The 13,892-nt window shown below is 39.7% G+C and overlaps 1 long non-coding RNA gene across 1 annotated transcript; it reads right to left on the bottom strand.

Annotated features, from left to right (window-relative positions):
* Positions 1 to 11,398: 11,398 nt before the first annotated feature.
* On the bottom strand, positions 11,399 to 13,202 carry LOC309711738. The gene is made up of 2 exons (XR_014278086.1): positions 12,766 to 13,202; positions 11,399 to 12,105 (listed from the first exon to the last, which is right to left on the bottom strand). It is a non-coding gene; the product is annotated as an uncharacterized lncRNA (long non-coding RNA).
* Positions 13,203 to 13,892: the final 690 nt, after the last annotated feature.

Genomic DNA, 13,892 nt, shown 5'->3' with positions numbered 1-13,892 from the left:
ACACCTCTTCAGTTGCTCATTACTTTAAATATCACATCAGTTAATCACAGCTCCTCAGTGTTGGACTGTGTATTTCATTAACTGCTAATCTACTAAGATTTTGCCACACGGCCATCTTTAGGGTTTGCGAAGAATGGCCCGAAAAATAGGAAATATCCAGCAAGCAACATTTTGCTGAGGGAAAAGGACTTGTTAATGACAGAGGAGCTAAAGCGTCGAGCTCATAGGAAGGCAACAGTCACTCAAATAACCATTTTTACAACCAAGGTATGCAGAAGAGCAACTCACAACCTGTCCAAGTGGGAAAAACATCGCCTTGTCTGATGAGCCTCAATTTCTATTGCAATGTCTGGGTGGCAGGGGCAGAATGTGGAGTAAATAAAATAATATGAAACCATGGATCCATCTTGCCTCGCCCTAAAATCAAAAGCAGGTCAACCCAGTAATACCCGCTAAAATAAAGTGGCCAACTAGCACATTTTAGGTCAACAACTACCAAGAGTTAAATTCTAACACCAGCAGTGATCCCATTCATGGTGATCTCAATAAGACACTGCAGGTAGGAGCAGTTGACAGAAACAAAACAAACAAAAGGAACCTGCACCAAGATAAATACACTTTTTTCCCACCTTTTATGGCTGCACCTACCTTTTATACTAAAGCGTGTACCAACACCTAAGCAGTGACTAACTACCAAACCGTCATCACTCCTCCACAGTCTGCCAAGTGTCCGATGACTCAAAGCATGGATGATGTCCAGGCAAATGCAGTGAGAGTAAAGAGCCTCTGAGCCATTGCAGGGATGGATGTGTCATCGAAGGAAAAAGAAAATATGAGTGAAAGAAAATATGTTTCTGAGATCAGACTTAAGGGTAAAGCCGGAAATGTTTATTATGCAAAGAAATTAAATGTTATCCTAGAATAGAAAAGGGGGAAACAAATAACAGCAGGCAAACAGGATAAAGGGTAAAGCAGTCGTGTTTGATTTTTAAAGTTGCTGAAGAGTTATTTCACCGCATCCGTTTGTTTGTTTTCTTCTTGGCTGTCTAAAAACTTTGAGATATCATTATCTCACCCAAATACACCTAAATATTTGATGCGCTCATCTCCCTGATGTTCACAGTTTTATTCCAACTCCTGCAGATAGAAAAAAGGGGAAAGATATGGTAATGACATTTCAACAAATCAAAGGGAGACGTGCCTTTGGAAACGCACTGCTCTCAGTGCACGCAAACTCAGCCTGCAATGTGATTTTTAATTGAATGCAGCTTTTGTCATCCGAGTGATCGATGGATTTAAATATCAGTGGTTCTTCTCTTGTGAGGGTCAATGGGTTTAAAAGGCTATTGCATACATATTACAGTAGGTGGCAGTGCATAACATGAATTCATTTTGTGCAAAAGCCTTTAAAGTGGTACACATCAGTATTGTAGTTTTTCTTTCTGTCATTTTTTTTGTGTTTCTGAGTCACTCTGCCCTTAATGAGGCCTGAAAAAAACTTTACAGCGAAGTTCTGTGGTTTTATTTCATCAGTGTCGATCTGGATTGGATCTTGATATGCACTCTGACACACGGAGAAGACGAGAAAGGAAATATAAAAAAAGATGAGCATAGACACCAATCATTATGTGACCAGCAGGGCAACAGTGCACAGTCATATTGAGGTTTTAATGTGTCTTTATCTTCTTTATGTCTTACTAAACACTGCACACCAACAGGCTGTGCCTTACTTTCCTGATAATACAAATTGCATAGTGTATTATAAAAGAAACAAAAGTGTATTGAACTGGCTTTTAAAGGAAACAAATATAATCTCTGTTATTCATCATACCGCTGAGCCAGTCACATGTTATTTGACTAAAAAGTGGTACTGCTCATTATCAACATTTTGTCTATTGATTTTGTCACTGGGATAGCTGATTACAAGCTGCATGTTGGATTGTGTAATACAACATGCAGCTTGTGTTCAGGCTGTCCATATATATAGCAGACAAGTTCTATGGCTCATTATATCACATTTCAATGATTTACAGTAATAAATTCATTATTCTTTATTCTTCATGACACATCTGCCTGTAAGTGAAACAAACATGATGACATATGTAAGAAATTCCAGTGACTGCTGAAATATTTTAATGCTTCCAATAGTTTCCTTAGTATCAAATCAGCCATCTTTCCCACTGTTCTTGTTATACTTTCTGCATTAGGTATGATGCTTAATGGATTTATTATATCACCTGTTATAATAAAGAGGTGCTGCATAAGCTAACAAGAAAGAAAAATCAAGGCATTAAGTTTGGTATTTATCAATAATGCTAATTCAGTGTATCTGTGGCATAAACCTTATGGTCTAATGAATTTGTTAAGGACTGTTTATCTGCCAGATCAGAGTCATTGATACTGACTCATTACTCCAAGTGAAACCCACCATTTGTGATCAATATCTGACCATTAATAGTTTAATTGCTGAATTAATAATAAATGTGACTTATATGAATAATTGAGAGGAGTAGTAATGCAACACTGATAATATGAATATGTGATATAAATGTACATTCTTAAAGTATAAAGTGCTGGATAAAGTGTTAAAAATGTAGCCAATGAAATGATAAATGACTGAAAGACCAAAAAATAAACACACTTTGAATGTGTGGAAAAAAATTTGTAACGCCGAATATCAAGCTCTTTCCACTGACCACATTCACAGTGAGATGGGGTTAGGGATAAAATTTGCTTGTGTTTCATCTGACTGGTTATAAAAGTAGTGGGGAACTGGAACTAGAACACAAAACAGCCCAATAATAATGCATTTCTAAGGATGTTATACATAATTTTCCATTTCACAACACCTACTTCAATACTGTAGAGAGACTCTGCCTGAGTTTAAATACACTTGACTTAAGGACAGCTACTTTTTAATTTAAAAAAACAAACATATTTTCTAGCAAGCCTTAACCAAAATCAATCCCACAGAGTCAACACTCTACTCCTTTAACAACAGAAACAGCAATAGGGAGAAATACTTGATTTCATACAGCGGTCTGAAGAAAACTCATGTCTCTGTTATTAAAACTGTGGGCTGCTGTGCATCATAGTGAGTCCAGGGCTCACCAGAACAGACAGTAATGAGCCTGACCTGTCCCCCGTGGCTAGTGATAAATGACATGAGGCCTGAGCGGCTTTGCTCTCTAGCATCTGATTGACAGCACAGTGAATCATAATTTGGTCCTGCGATACTGTACGTATTTGATTGTGTTACGTGTACTCAGATACAGTTGAGAAACACTCCTCTGAGAACAGTCACAATATTCAATGTTCAATGTTTAGTGATTAGTTAAGTTTTGGAGCATCCCTCATGTTGTGTTGTTTTCCTTGATATGAGCAAATATGGAGCCGCACAACAGTCAGCTCCCATTAAAGGATTTTATTAGCTGTGCAGTGTTTTCAAGCTCAAGGCTCTTTTTTTCTCGACTTCTGAGCCGAAATGTTGCAGACCTTATAAAATCCTTTTACCGGAAGAGATCCATCTGTTTCAGTTGGGTTTTTTGTATTATTATTATTATTATTATTATTATTATTATTATTATTATTATTATTATTATTATTATCTTTTTATTCGGCATCGCTCCCTCTTCTCTTCTCATTCTCATCTGCCCATCAACATATTTACTGACTGATGAGTTTTCCATTTTTTTGAATGAACTATTTTTGATTATCTTTATTTATTAGCCAGTATTAACTGTTAACTCTCTTTAAATATATCATTGAGCACCCCACCGTATACAGGTTTACTTTTACAGTGTCTCTTGTTCCAGGTAAATTAGAGGTTTTCCTGCAAAGAGGAATCTTTCTGCCTTTTCCTAAAGAGGTTTCAGTCAGATTCAGAAGAAAACTTCTAGCAAGCTTTGGTAATTAGAAGGTTGTTTATTTGATCATAATAGACATAAAGATGCCAAAAGATTGTTATTATTATTAATAATAATAATAATAATAATAATTAAAGCTGCAAGCAGCGTTATGAGGGCCCTCGCACCCCAGCACATCGAGCCAAGCCCAACACCTACAACCAGCACGTCCGATCTGATGTCACATTGATGGAATTCATGCATTTAAACACCAGGTAACAATTCATCTCATTCAATCATGATTATAGTCGTCCCACTAGGTGGCGCTCTAACCATTACTGACAAATGGCATAACAAACATTTCCGAGCTCGAGTCTCATCATGCCTGTGACCTTTGGGAGAGATTGGACATTGTGTTTTTGAGTGACAGCAGATTACTGCTTTTTGGCGAGTGATTGAAACTCCACGTGCCGCCATGACCACCCTGTTTCCCTGAATGTAAAAAGCTTCGCAATTTAACATCACAAAGGTCTTTAGATTCCACAGAGAAGATATCGCGTCAATCTGACGAAATCCCTTGGAGGAGTTCGTCAAAGAACGGTGCCTGAAAAGAGGGGAAAATGTCGCCAAAATTACACATTAATTTTAAAATGGCTGACTTCCTGTTGGATTTGGGATATTGTGCCAAGAGACTTTTTTCTACATCTTGATATCTTACATAAGCTTACCAGGTTTCAGACTCATAGATAAAACACAGAGCAGGGACTGATGTTTTGAAATATTGTAGGGGGTGCTCTGGAGCCATTTTGCGCTATTCAAGGAAAGTGATCACATAACAACAAAGCCTTCATCACATTAAATCTGTGGGCCAAATTTCAAGAGTTTTTAAACTTTCCAAGCCCCTCAAAAGCCACTTCATTTTTCATGGTGGTCTGTATCCCTGAAGACGTCTGTGTCTGTCATGCTTAATAAAATTACATTTATTCATTATATTAAACCAAATACACTACATACACTATCCCACCTTAGTTGGGATAGTGTATTTGAACTGGGAGGGGTACGAAAACAGAAATCGGTTGAATGCAGTCTGCTATGTACTGACATCTAGTGTTGAGATTTTGCACACTGTTACTTTAATCTTGATTAATATTCACAATAAAAATATTAATCAAACATTTTGAAGTCTGTATGTGTTTCATAGTGTCTAACTGTTCTGGTACATTTAAACCTAACAATTACTACATGATGGAAACACGTCATGTTATCTCTTTTAATAAAGTTTGTGTATGTATACACAGGTCATGCTGATATTGAACAAAAAACACAAAGATCAGATGTTAATCAGATTTATTTGCTCTCTTTCCTTCTTAAACATGTTTTTAATGTTAGTTATGATTCAGAATTGGTGACTGACCCTTTCTCACTGTCCCTCTTCCCTTCTGTTTTTCTTTTCCTTCATCTTTCTTTCTCCCTTTCCTATCCCTCAGTCATGTCTGCCCCGTCTGTAACAACTGAAAATAAAATAAAATAAACAATAACAACAAAGGTTGATCAAATGGACCAATACGGCAAGGCCGTGATGATCCATTTGGCAAAGTAAATCCACTGGGTATCCTTCTTGGTCTTCAGACAATTCTGACAGCTAAAGAACTAAATGGGACAGGCAAAAAAAAGAAAAAAGAAAAAAAAGAATTGGTGACTGAAACAAGTATGACACATACGGACATCAGGCAATAAAGACACAATAGATATAACCTCGGTAAATGAAATTGGTGTACACCAGGCCAAAGCAATGGTTTTGACTGGAACAGTGTTAACCCCCTGGGTTTGATGTCATTAATCAAATAAAATTTAAAATAATTTATTAAATGTTTGAACAGAAATATTTAAATCTTCATTTAGTTCACTAATTCCAATTTTAAATAACTGACACATTTAATTATTTAATGGTGTATTTAATTCATTTATGTATTTAATTTTGTCACTCCTTGCCCCCTAATATTAATATTAGTCGTAAATAAGAAAACACACGAAGACAAAAAAGTACCCCAAATTGGATTAAAGTCGTATTTCACCAATATCTTTTCCTTGGGACCCAGTTTTTAAACACCTGAAACCTTTGACTCAGATATAATGTGTTGTGAGACACGTGTGGCTCCTGAGCCACTGTCTGTGAATCACAGCATTCAGTAATGTCCATGACCCACACATTGGATTCCAACTCACTGTTCATCTAAGACCTGAAGTCAGGATAGCTAATAATTTATTGACAGCTCCATTACATGTGTGTGTCACAGGTCGTCTCTAGAAACTCGACATAACCACAGTTAATGCCTTTTATGCATTCATCATTTGCTAGAGGGCATTGAAAACTGAATAACCTGGCGCAAATTTCTTCATGTTTGCTACCTCACGGTCCGATTTTGAGTGCGCATGCATTGGCACCATCTCCTTCCAGGTAACAAGGAAATTAAATCATTCACATGGGTTCCTGATTGGCAGAACTAACTCGAGAAAAAAAAATTACTCTAAATTTTGAGTTATGGATAGCGTTTTTTCTCTAAAGAGTGATACATGTGCCAGAAACGGCTGCCCCTGCTTCCTCCTCTGGATGCTTCTGAATTGAAGATTCACTTGTCCTCCTCCAAAAGGTCCAGGTGGTGGTACCAAATGAGAAGGAGGGGAAGAGGGACTGTAGGAGAGTTAATATCAATAAAAGCTGAGCAGGAGCTAAGAGCATGAACTATGAGAGGCTGAAAACAGAGCAGGAACTATGAACTAGGGGACTCAGAGCTAAGAGGGAAGTGGCAAATAACATGAACTGTGACACTATGAACTATGGCGCATTCCGGAATTCTGAACATTCCGGAACCATGGCGCATTCCAGAATTCCGAACATTCCGGAATTATGGCGCATTCCGGAATCCCGAACATTCCGGAACTATGGCGCAAGGCTCTGGATTTCCGAACATTCCGGAACGTTGGCGCATTCCGGAATTCCGAACATTCCGGAACCTTGGTGTATTCCGGAATTCTGAACATTGTGGAACTATGGCGTATTCCAAAATTCCGAACATTCCGGAACTATGGCGTATTCTGAAATTCCGAACGTTCCGGAATTCCGAACATTCCGGAACCTTGGCGCATTCCGGAATTCTGAACATTCCGGAATTCCGAACATTAGAGGAACCTTGGCGCATTCCGGAATTCTGAACATTCCGGAATTCCGAACATTAGAGGAACCTTGGCGCTTTCCGGAGTTCCGAATATTCTGGAACCTTGGTGTATTCCGGAATTCCGAACATTCCGGAATTATGGCGCATTCCGGAATTCTGAACATTCCGGAACTATGGATGTGTCCTTGATGCAACACAGTTGATTTAAGTGCCAAATGACATCCTCAATACGTCTTGAAGTTCTCCAGAGGCTTGGTAATATGTAAACCCTGCAGGACACCGGCCCTTGAGGCCTGGAGTTCGACACCCCTGTGATAGACAATGGGCAGGACTGTTTTTTAAACGCAATATGGATAACATCTTGGAGAAGCTCATAGCTTTGAAATGGGTAAGATCTTGGAGAAGAAGAATGGGAATTGAGAGAATTGGTGACCAGTGACGGACATTTGACCAACTGTAAAAGCTGGATGCAGCTGTTCACACTAAACATAAACATTCACCGTCTTCACTCATGCAGCTATTTCGCTGGCGCCAGCTGAAGGCCTGCCAAGGTCGAAGCTGACTGGAACAACAAAAATTCTTCCATGATAAACAACTGTTGTCAGCACTCTTTGTTCCTCCTTTAAGGCCACATGGGTCCACTGGAGACTGTTGTCCTTCGCTTAACTGGGTGTTGTGACACTTTCTCTCAGCTGAACACGGGATACACACACGCACACACACATGTACACTGATACTGATACACTCTCACCGTCACCCTCCCTTCCCCAAATCCAATGCCTCCTCCCATGCTTACCTCCCATCTGATGTGGACAGCGTATCAGCTGGAGGTGCGATCAAATATTGCAGCGGTCCCAGATCCAGCTGTGCACACCGGAATGTTGTTTGTCTGTGTTTTATTGTGTTATGGTGTGATGATATCTGTGCATTCTGTGGTGTGCTGCTCCCCCAGCACACCACAGCATAGAAAAGTACTCCAGCAACCACCGACTGGTAAAACATCCTCAGGAGCTTCCTGCAGATGTTAAAAGACCTCAGCCTCCTGAGGAAGTACAGTCGGCTTTGGGCTTTTTTATACAGGTGCTCTGTGTTGCATGACCAGTCCAGTTTATTGTCCACCCACAGCCCGAGGTACTTGTACTTGTTGACCACCTCCACCTCCTCCCCCTCTATCTGAACCGGCAGTGGACCTGCTCTAGACCTCCCGAAGTCCACAACCAGTTCCTTAGTCTTTGAGGTGTTGAGTTGCAGGTGGTTTGTGTGACTCCATGCGACAAAGTTCCTCACCAGACTTCTGTACTCCTCTTCCTGATCATCCCAGATACACCCCATGATGGCTGTGTCGTCTGCAAACTTCTGAATGTGGCATAATTCAGAGTTGTAGCAGAAGTCAGAGGTGTACAGGGTGAAGAGAAGAGGGGACAGCACAGTTACCTGTGGTGCTCCTGTGCTGCTGACCACTGTGTCAGACGTGATGTCCTTCAGCCTGACGTACTGTGGTCTGTCGGTGAGGTAGTCGGAGATCCAAGCGACCAGGCAGGGGTCCACCTCCATCCTGTTCAGTTTTTCCTGAAGCATACAGGGCTGGATGGTATTAAAGGCACTGGAAAAGTCAAGAAACAGGATCCTGACCGTGCCTTTTCCCCCATCCAGGTGTGAGTGGGCTCTGTGTAGGAGGTACAGGATGGCATCCTCCACTCCGACATCCGCCTTGTATGCAAACTGTAGTGGGTCCTGGGCATGTTGTACCTGTGGTCGGAGGAGGTTGAGGAAGAGCCGCTCTAGAGTCTTCATAAGATGTGATGTCAGTGCCACCGGTCGGAAGTCATTCAGCTCATTGGGCCGGTTCTTTTTGGGGACCGGGACGATGCAGGATGTCTTCCATAGGGCGGGCACTCTCCCCAGTCGCAGACTGAGGTTGAAGACTCGTTGTAGCGGCTCCCCAAGTTCAGCAGCACACGCCTTTAGCATCCTAGGACACACCTTGTCTGGGCCTGCTGCCTTTCTGGGGCGAAGCTTCCTCAGTTGTCTCCTGACCTGATCCACTGTGACACTGGGAGATGTTTGGGAGGAGGGGAGGGGGATGAACTGTTTCTGAGAGACAAATAACACCAGGATCCTTTTTTAGGTAGCTGACAGCTGGTAACTGTGCAGGTGCGGATCTAGCAAAGTTTTGCCAGGGGGGCCAGATAGGGCATTAACAGGGAGAGGTGGGCACAAGGAAATACTTTTCTTTCTTATTCTCATTTAAAATGTCTAGCTTTTAAAAAATAATTATCTGAATCTTACAACAAACGATTGATAGATTGATACATATATACCATCAAGACAGTGAACATCACTGTCACAACAGCGTTTGTTTTCATTCAAAGGCTTTATGATTTTTCCTATAATGGTGGGCCGGTCTCTAGTCAAAATGCCCGGGCCAATTTTTTGTCCCAGTCCAGCCCTGTATGCAGCTCATCTGCAGTCTGGTGTTACCTACATCTTCCTATTCAGAAGGCAGAATTTCAGAGTTCTGAGTACAATCGAAAGCACCACGACTGCAGTTTTTGTGTTGGATGTAAAAGGCGCACATCACGCTGTGACGTAAGCTAGAATCATGGCAGCAGTCAATGACGGTCCAGGTGTGGGATTTCTCTTGTGGAAATATGCACATTATTTTTCCTTTCTTTTGGTAGGTGGCACAGTGCACTTGTGGCAAGTAAGCAAGCTAGAAGACTGGCAAAGTTATGGAAGCAACACATTAACAAGAGAATTCTGAGTAAAACCAAAGTTACTTTCCCTAGTAACTAGTTACTTTGAAAGTAACGAGTAACTTAAAGTAACTGAGTTACTTTTGATAGAAGTAACTAGTAATGTAACTAAATTACTAATTTAAAGTAACTTACCCAACACTGATTATGATAAGATATGGTTAATTATATAACAGTTGATTGGTATATTTGGAACAATGGGACCTTGAAAAAAACCTTTTGTTAAATTCTAAGCTACCATTTGCTTTCTTTCTGCTACATCTCCTGCGTCTGATCTCACCTGCAGCATGAGTCACTTACCTTTTCCGTCACCAGTGAAGCACGTACAAACTCCAAAACACATGCAAATTCCAAAACACATGCAAACTCCAAAACACTTGCAAACTAAAGAACACACGCAAACTCCAAAACACGTACAAACTCCAAAACACTTGCAAAATCCAAAACACTTGCAAAACCCAAAATACGTACAAACTCCAAAACACTTGCAAAACCCAAAACACTTGCAAACTAAAAAACACATGCAAATTCCAAAACACGTACAAATTCCAAAACACTTGCAAAATCCAAAACACTTGCAAACTAAAAAACACATGCAAATTCCAAAACACGTACAAATTCCAAAACACTTGCAAAATCCAAAACACTTGCAAACTAAAAAACACATGCAAATTCCAAAACACGTACAAAATCCAAAACACTTGCAAACTAAAAAACACATGCAAATTCCAAAACACGTACAAACTCCAAAACACGTACAAACTCCAAAACACGTACAAACTCCAAAACACTTGCAAAACCCAAAACACGTACAAACTCCAAAACACTTGCAAAATCCAAAACACGTACAAATTCCAAAACACGTACAAATTCCAAAACACGTACAAATTCCAAAACACTTGCAAACTCAAAAACACATGCAAATTCCAAAACACAACGGAAGTGCTCCAGGACGCTAGGGGCAGTGTTGAGCTCGATTTGCAAAATAAACGGCAAGTTTGTCTGTATGGGACGGTCTAGTCTCCGTCGCGCTTCCCAGGTTGCCTAGCAACCGTGATACTAACCGCTGGAAACGTGTCATACAACTTGGTTTGACAGAAATGAGGGAGAACATATTTTGTTCATTTGTTTGTTTGTTTCTACATGAGCTTTGTGTGATTTGATAAGTATCTGAGGCTGAGACCACAGGACAGTAAAACATGATTTTTGGGCTTCATTTCTGTACTGAACAGTCATTTCAAGATTAATTAGTAAATAAGAATTAGCTGATGTTGTTCATGAGACTAAAGTCATATCACTTTGGTAATGTAAATATAATATGGCCAATATTCTAGTTATTATATTAATCATTATTAGCTATTACAGCAGTGAACATGAACTCTGTGTCAAATACTGAGCTTCAGTACAGATTCAAGTTGCAGTTATTTATATGTCTTATCACCTTAAATCTTCACTCAAAGACAAGTATCTTTGACAGTGCATATATAGGTGTATCATATATAAGAGACAAATGTTGTTCCTTCATGCTGGCATTACTAAATTTGGCTCATTGCTTACATATATTTATAAAAAGAAAATGTACAAGCTGTGATAACTGTTTCTGATAAAATGAAGAGTAGACTGATATATGAAATATTCCTTTATTGGGTGAGAAAATCAGACCATGTCATAACTGCTTTAAGTCATACAGAATAGATATCAGAGCCTTAAACAGGCTGGCTTCTGCTAAATGGGTCAAACTGGGCAGAAAGTAAACAAACACATAACATCCTTACAGAATATGATGTAACACTATAGATCAACTTAGCTCAGAATATATAAAGCATATAAACAATTACAGCAATATGATGCAACAAACACAGCAGTGCTACTGATCCAAAATACTCAAAGCTTCATAGAACTGAAACAAACATTTGTTTTTAGCTCCATTCTGCTGCTGATACATACTTTAGGTTTCTGAATATTACACTTGTTGCTGCCTTTCATAGTGTGTAACTTGAAGGCCCTGAGTACTTTCTCCCACACTGAAAACACTGGAATGATAAAATTATTTGAACATTACCTAATAAGACTGATTCAGGACAGACAATTAGTTATTTTAAACTTTTCTAGCAGTCCTTCACAAACAGGGAACAGTCTGTCTATTCTCTCCATCTGTCAGCTGCTGCTGGCTCTTCCTCCTCCTCTTCCTCACACACTGTTGAGTTTGTCCTGGTGGATCATCAGGGGTGCAAAGCCTCACAGATGATGTGCAGCAGTGGGTCCCTCAGTCTGTCCTCACTCTGGACACTTGCAGTCGTCACACATGGAAATCAAATGTGTGATAAGCTGCAGGATTCAAACACAAGTGTGACTTATAAACACATGTTCATATTTTTATTACACAATCAGAGAGAAAGAAACAGAGAGAGTGCAGGACAGACAGACAGGTGACAGTCTCAGGTGTATACACTGCTACAAAACAGCACAAAAGAAGGAGGATTTAGTGTTTGTGTTATTACGAAACAAGAGGAGTTCCCAGATGGTACAGTGGACACACATGTGTGACTCCTGTGATTAAAGCATCTTTCTTTCAGCTTAACGAGTGAACCGTCAGCTCGTTCAAACACACGTTAAAGTCCGTTTGGCTCGACACCACCGAACAGAGGCAGCAATATAACACAGCTAACATTAACAGTGCAGTGAATCCTGCTTGTGCTGTGATATTCAGGACTGCAAACCGAGCAGCATCACTGACTTTCAGCTTGTTGTGTTTGTGGATATATGACTGACTTTAATTATCCACAAAATCATCACAATCTCTGTAAGATTAAGGTCGACTATATATATATTTTTAAAGTAAAGGCTTTAAAACCAAGTTAATTCTGAAAGTACAGACATGACTAATGTCACATAACTTTCCCGACATGTGGCCAACAATAATGGTTTAATGTTCTTCATTAAAAAAATATTTGCGCATAAATAAGTGACATAATATTCAGTACTTACTTCTGAAAGTTTACACTTCCTCCGCTCCGCTTCCACCGTTTTTTTTCGGCAAAATTATCCACACCACCACCGCACTATGAAGTCTGGGATATGTTGGGCCATGAAGGCTACACCGACCCATCCTTAAAATTCAGGGAAATTATGGACGCATTTGAGGGCCGCATTTCGAGCAGCCTTTGAATTGGGAAAGCCTTCTCTTGTCGCTGTGACGTAATCGGCCTTAAAATGCGGCCTTTAAGGCTGCAAACCCCAAATCCGGTCATTGGTACTTCCTGGCTTGTGTAGTTACTAGGTAACAAAAGCTCAACACTGCCCCTAGCGTCCTGGAGCACTTCCGTTGTGTTTTGGAATTTGCATGTGTTTTTGAGTTTGCAAGTGTTTTGGAATTTGTACGTGTTTTGGATTTTGCAAGTGTTTTGGAATTTGTACGTGTTTTGGATTTTGCAAGTGTTTTGGAATTTGTACGTGTTTTGGAATTTGTACGTGTTTTGGAATTTGCATGTGTTTTTTAGTTTGCAAGTGTTTTGGATTTTGCAAGTGTTTTGGATTTTGCAAGTGTTTTGGAATTTGTACGTGTTTTGGAATTTGTACGTGTTTTGGAATTTGCATGTGTTTTTTAGTTTGCAAGTGTTTTGGATTTTGCAAGTGTTTTGGAATTTGTACGTGTTTTGGAGTTTGTACGTGTTTTGGAATTTGTACGTGTTTTGGATTTTGCATGTGTTTTTTAGTTTGCAAGTGTTTTGGAGTTTGCATGTGTTTTGGAATTTGCAAGTGTTTTGGAGTTTGCAAGTGTTTTGGAGTTTGTACGTGCTTTTTAGTTTGCAAGTGTTTTGGATTTTGCAAGTGTTTTGGAATTTGTACGTGTTTTGGAATTTGCATGTGTTTTTTAGTTTGCAAGTGTTTTGGATTTTGCAAGTGTTTTGGAGTCTGTACGTGTTTTGGAGTTTGCATGTGTTTTTTAGTTTGCAAGTGTTTTGGATTTTGCATGTGTTTTGGAGTTTGTACGTGTTTTGGAGTTTGCATGTGTTTTTTAGTTTGCAAGTGTTTTGGAGTTTGCATGTGTTTTGGAATTTGCAAGTGTTTTGGAGTTTGCAAGTGTTTTGGAGTTTGTACGTGCTTTGTCTCTA

The sequence above is a fragment of the Aulonocara stuartgranti genome, assembly GCF_965226115.1.
Source record: "Aulonocara stuartgranti genome assembly, chromosome: 7".
NCBI lineage: Eukaryota > Metazoa > Chordata > Actinopteri > Cichliformes > Cichlidae > Aulonocara > Aulonocara stuartgranti.
This window is presented reverse-complemented; position numbering and strand designations above follow the sequence as displayed.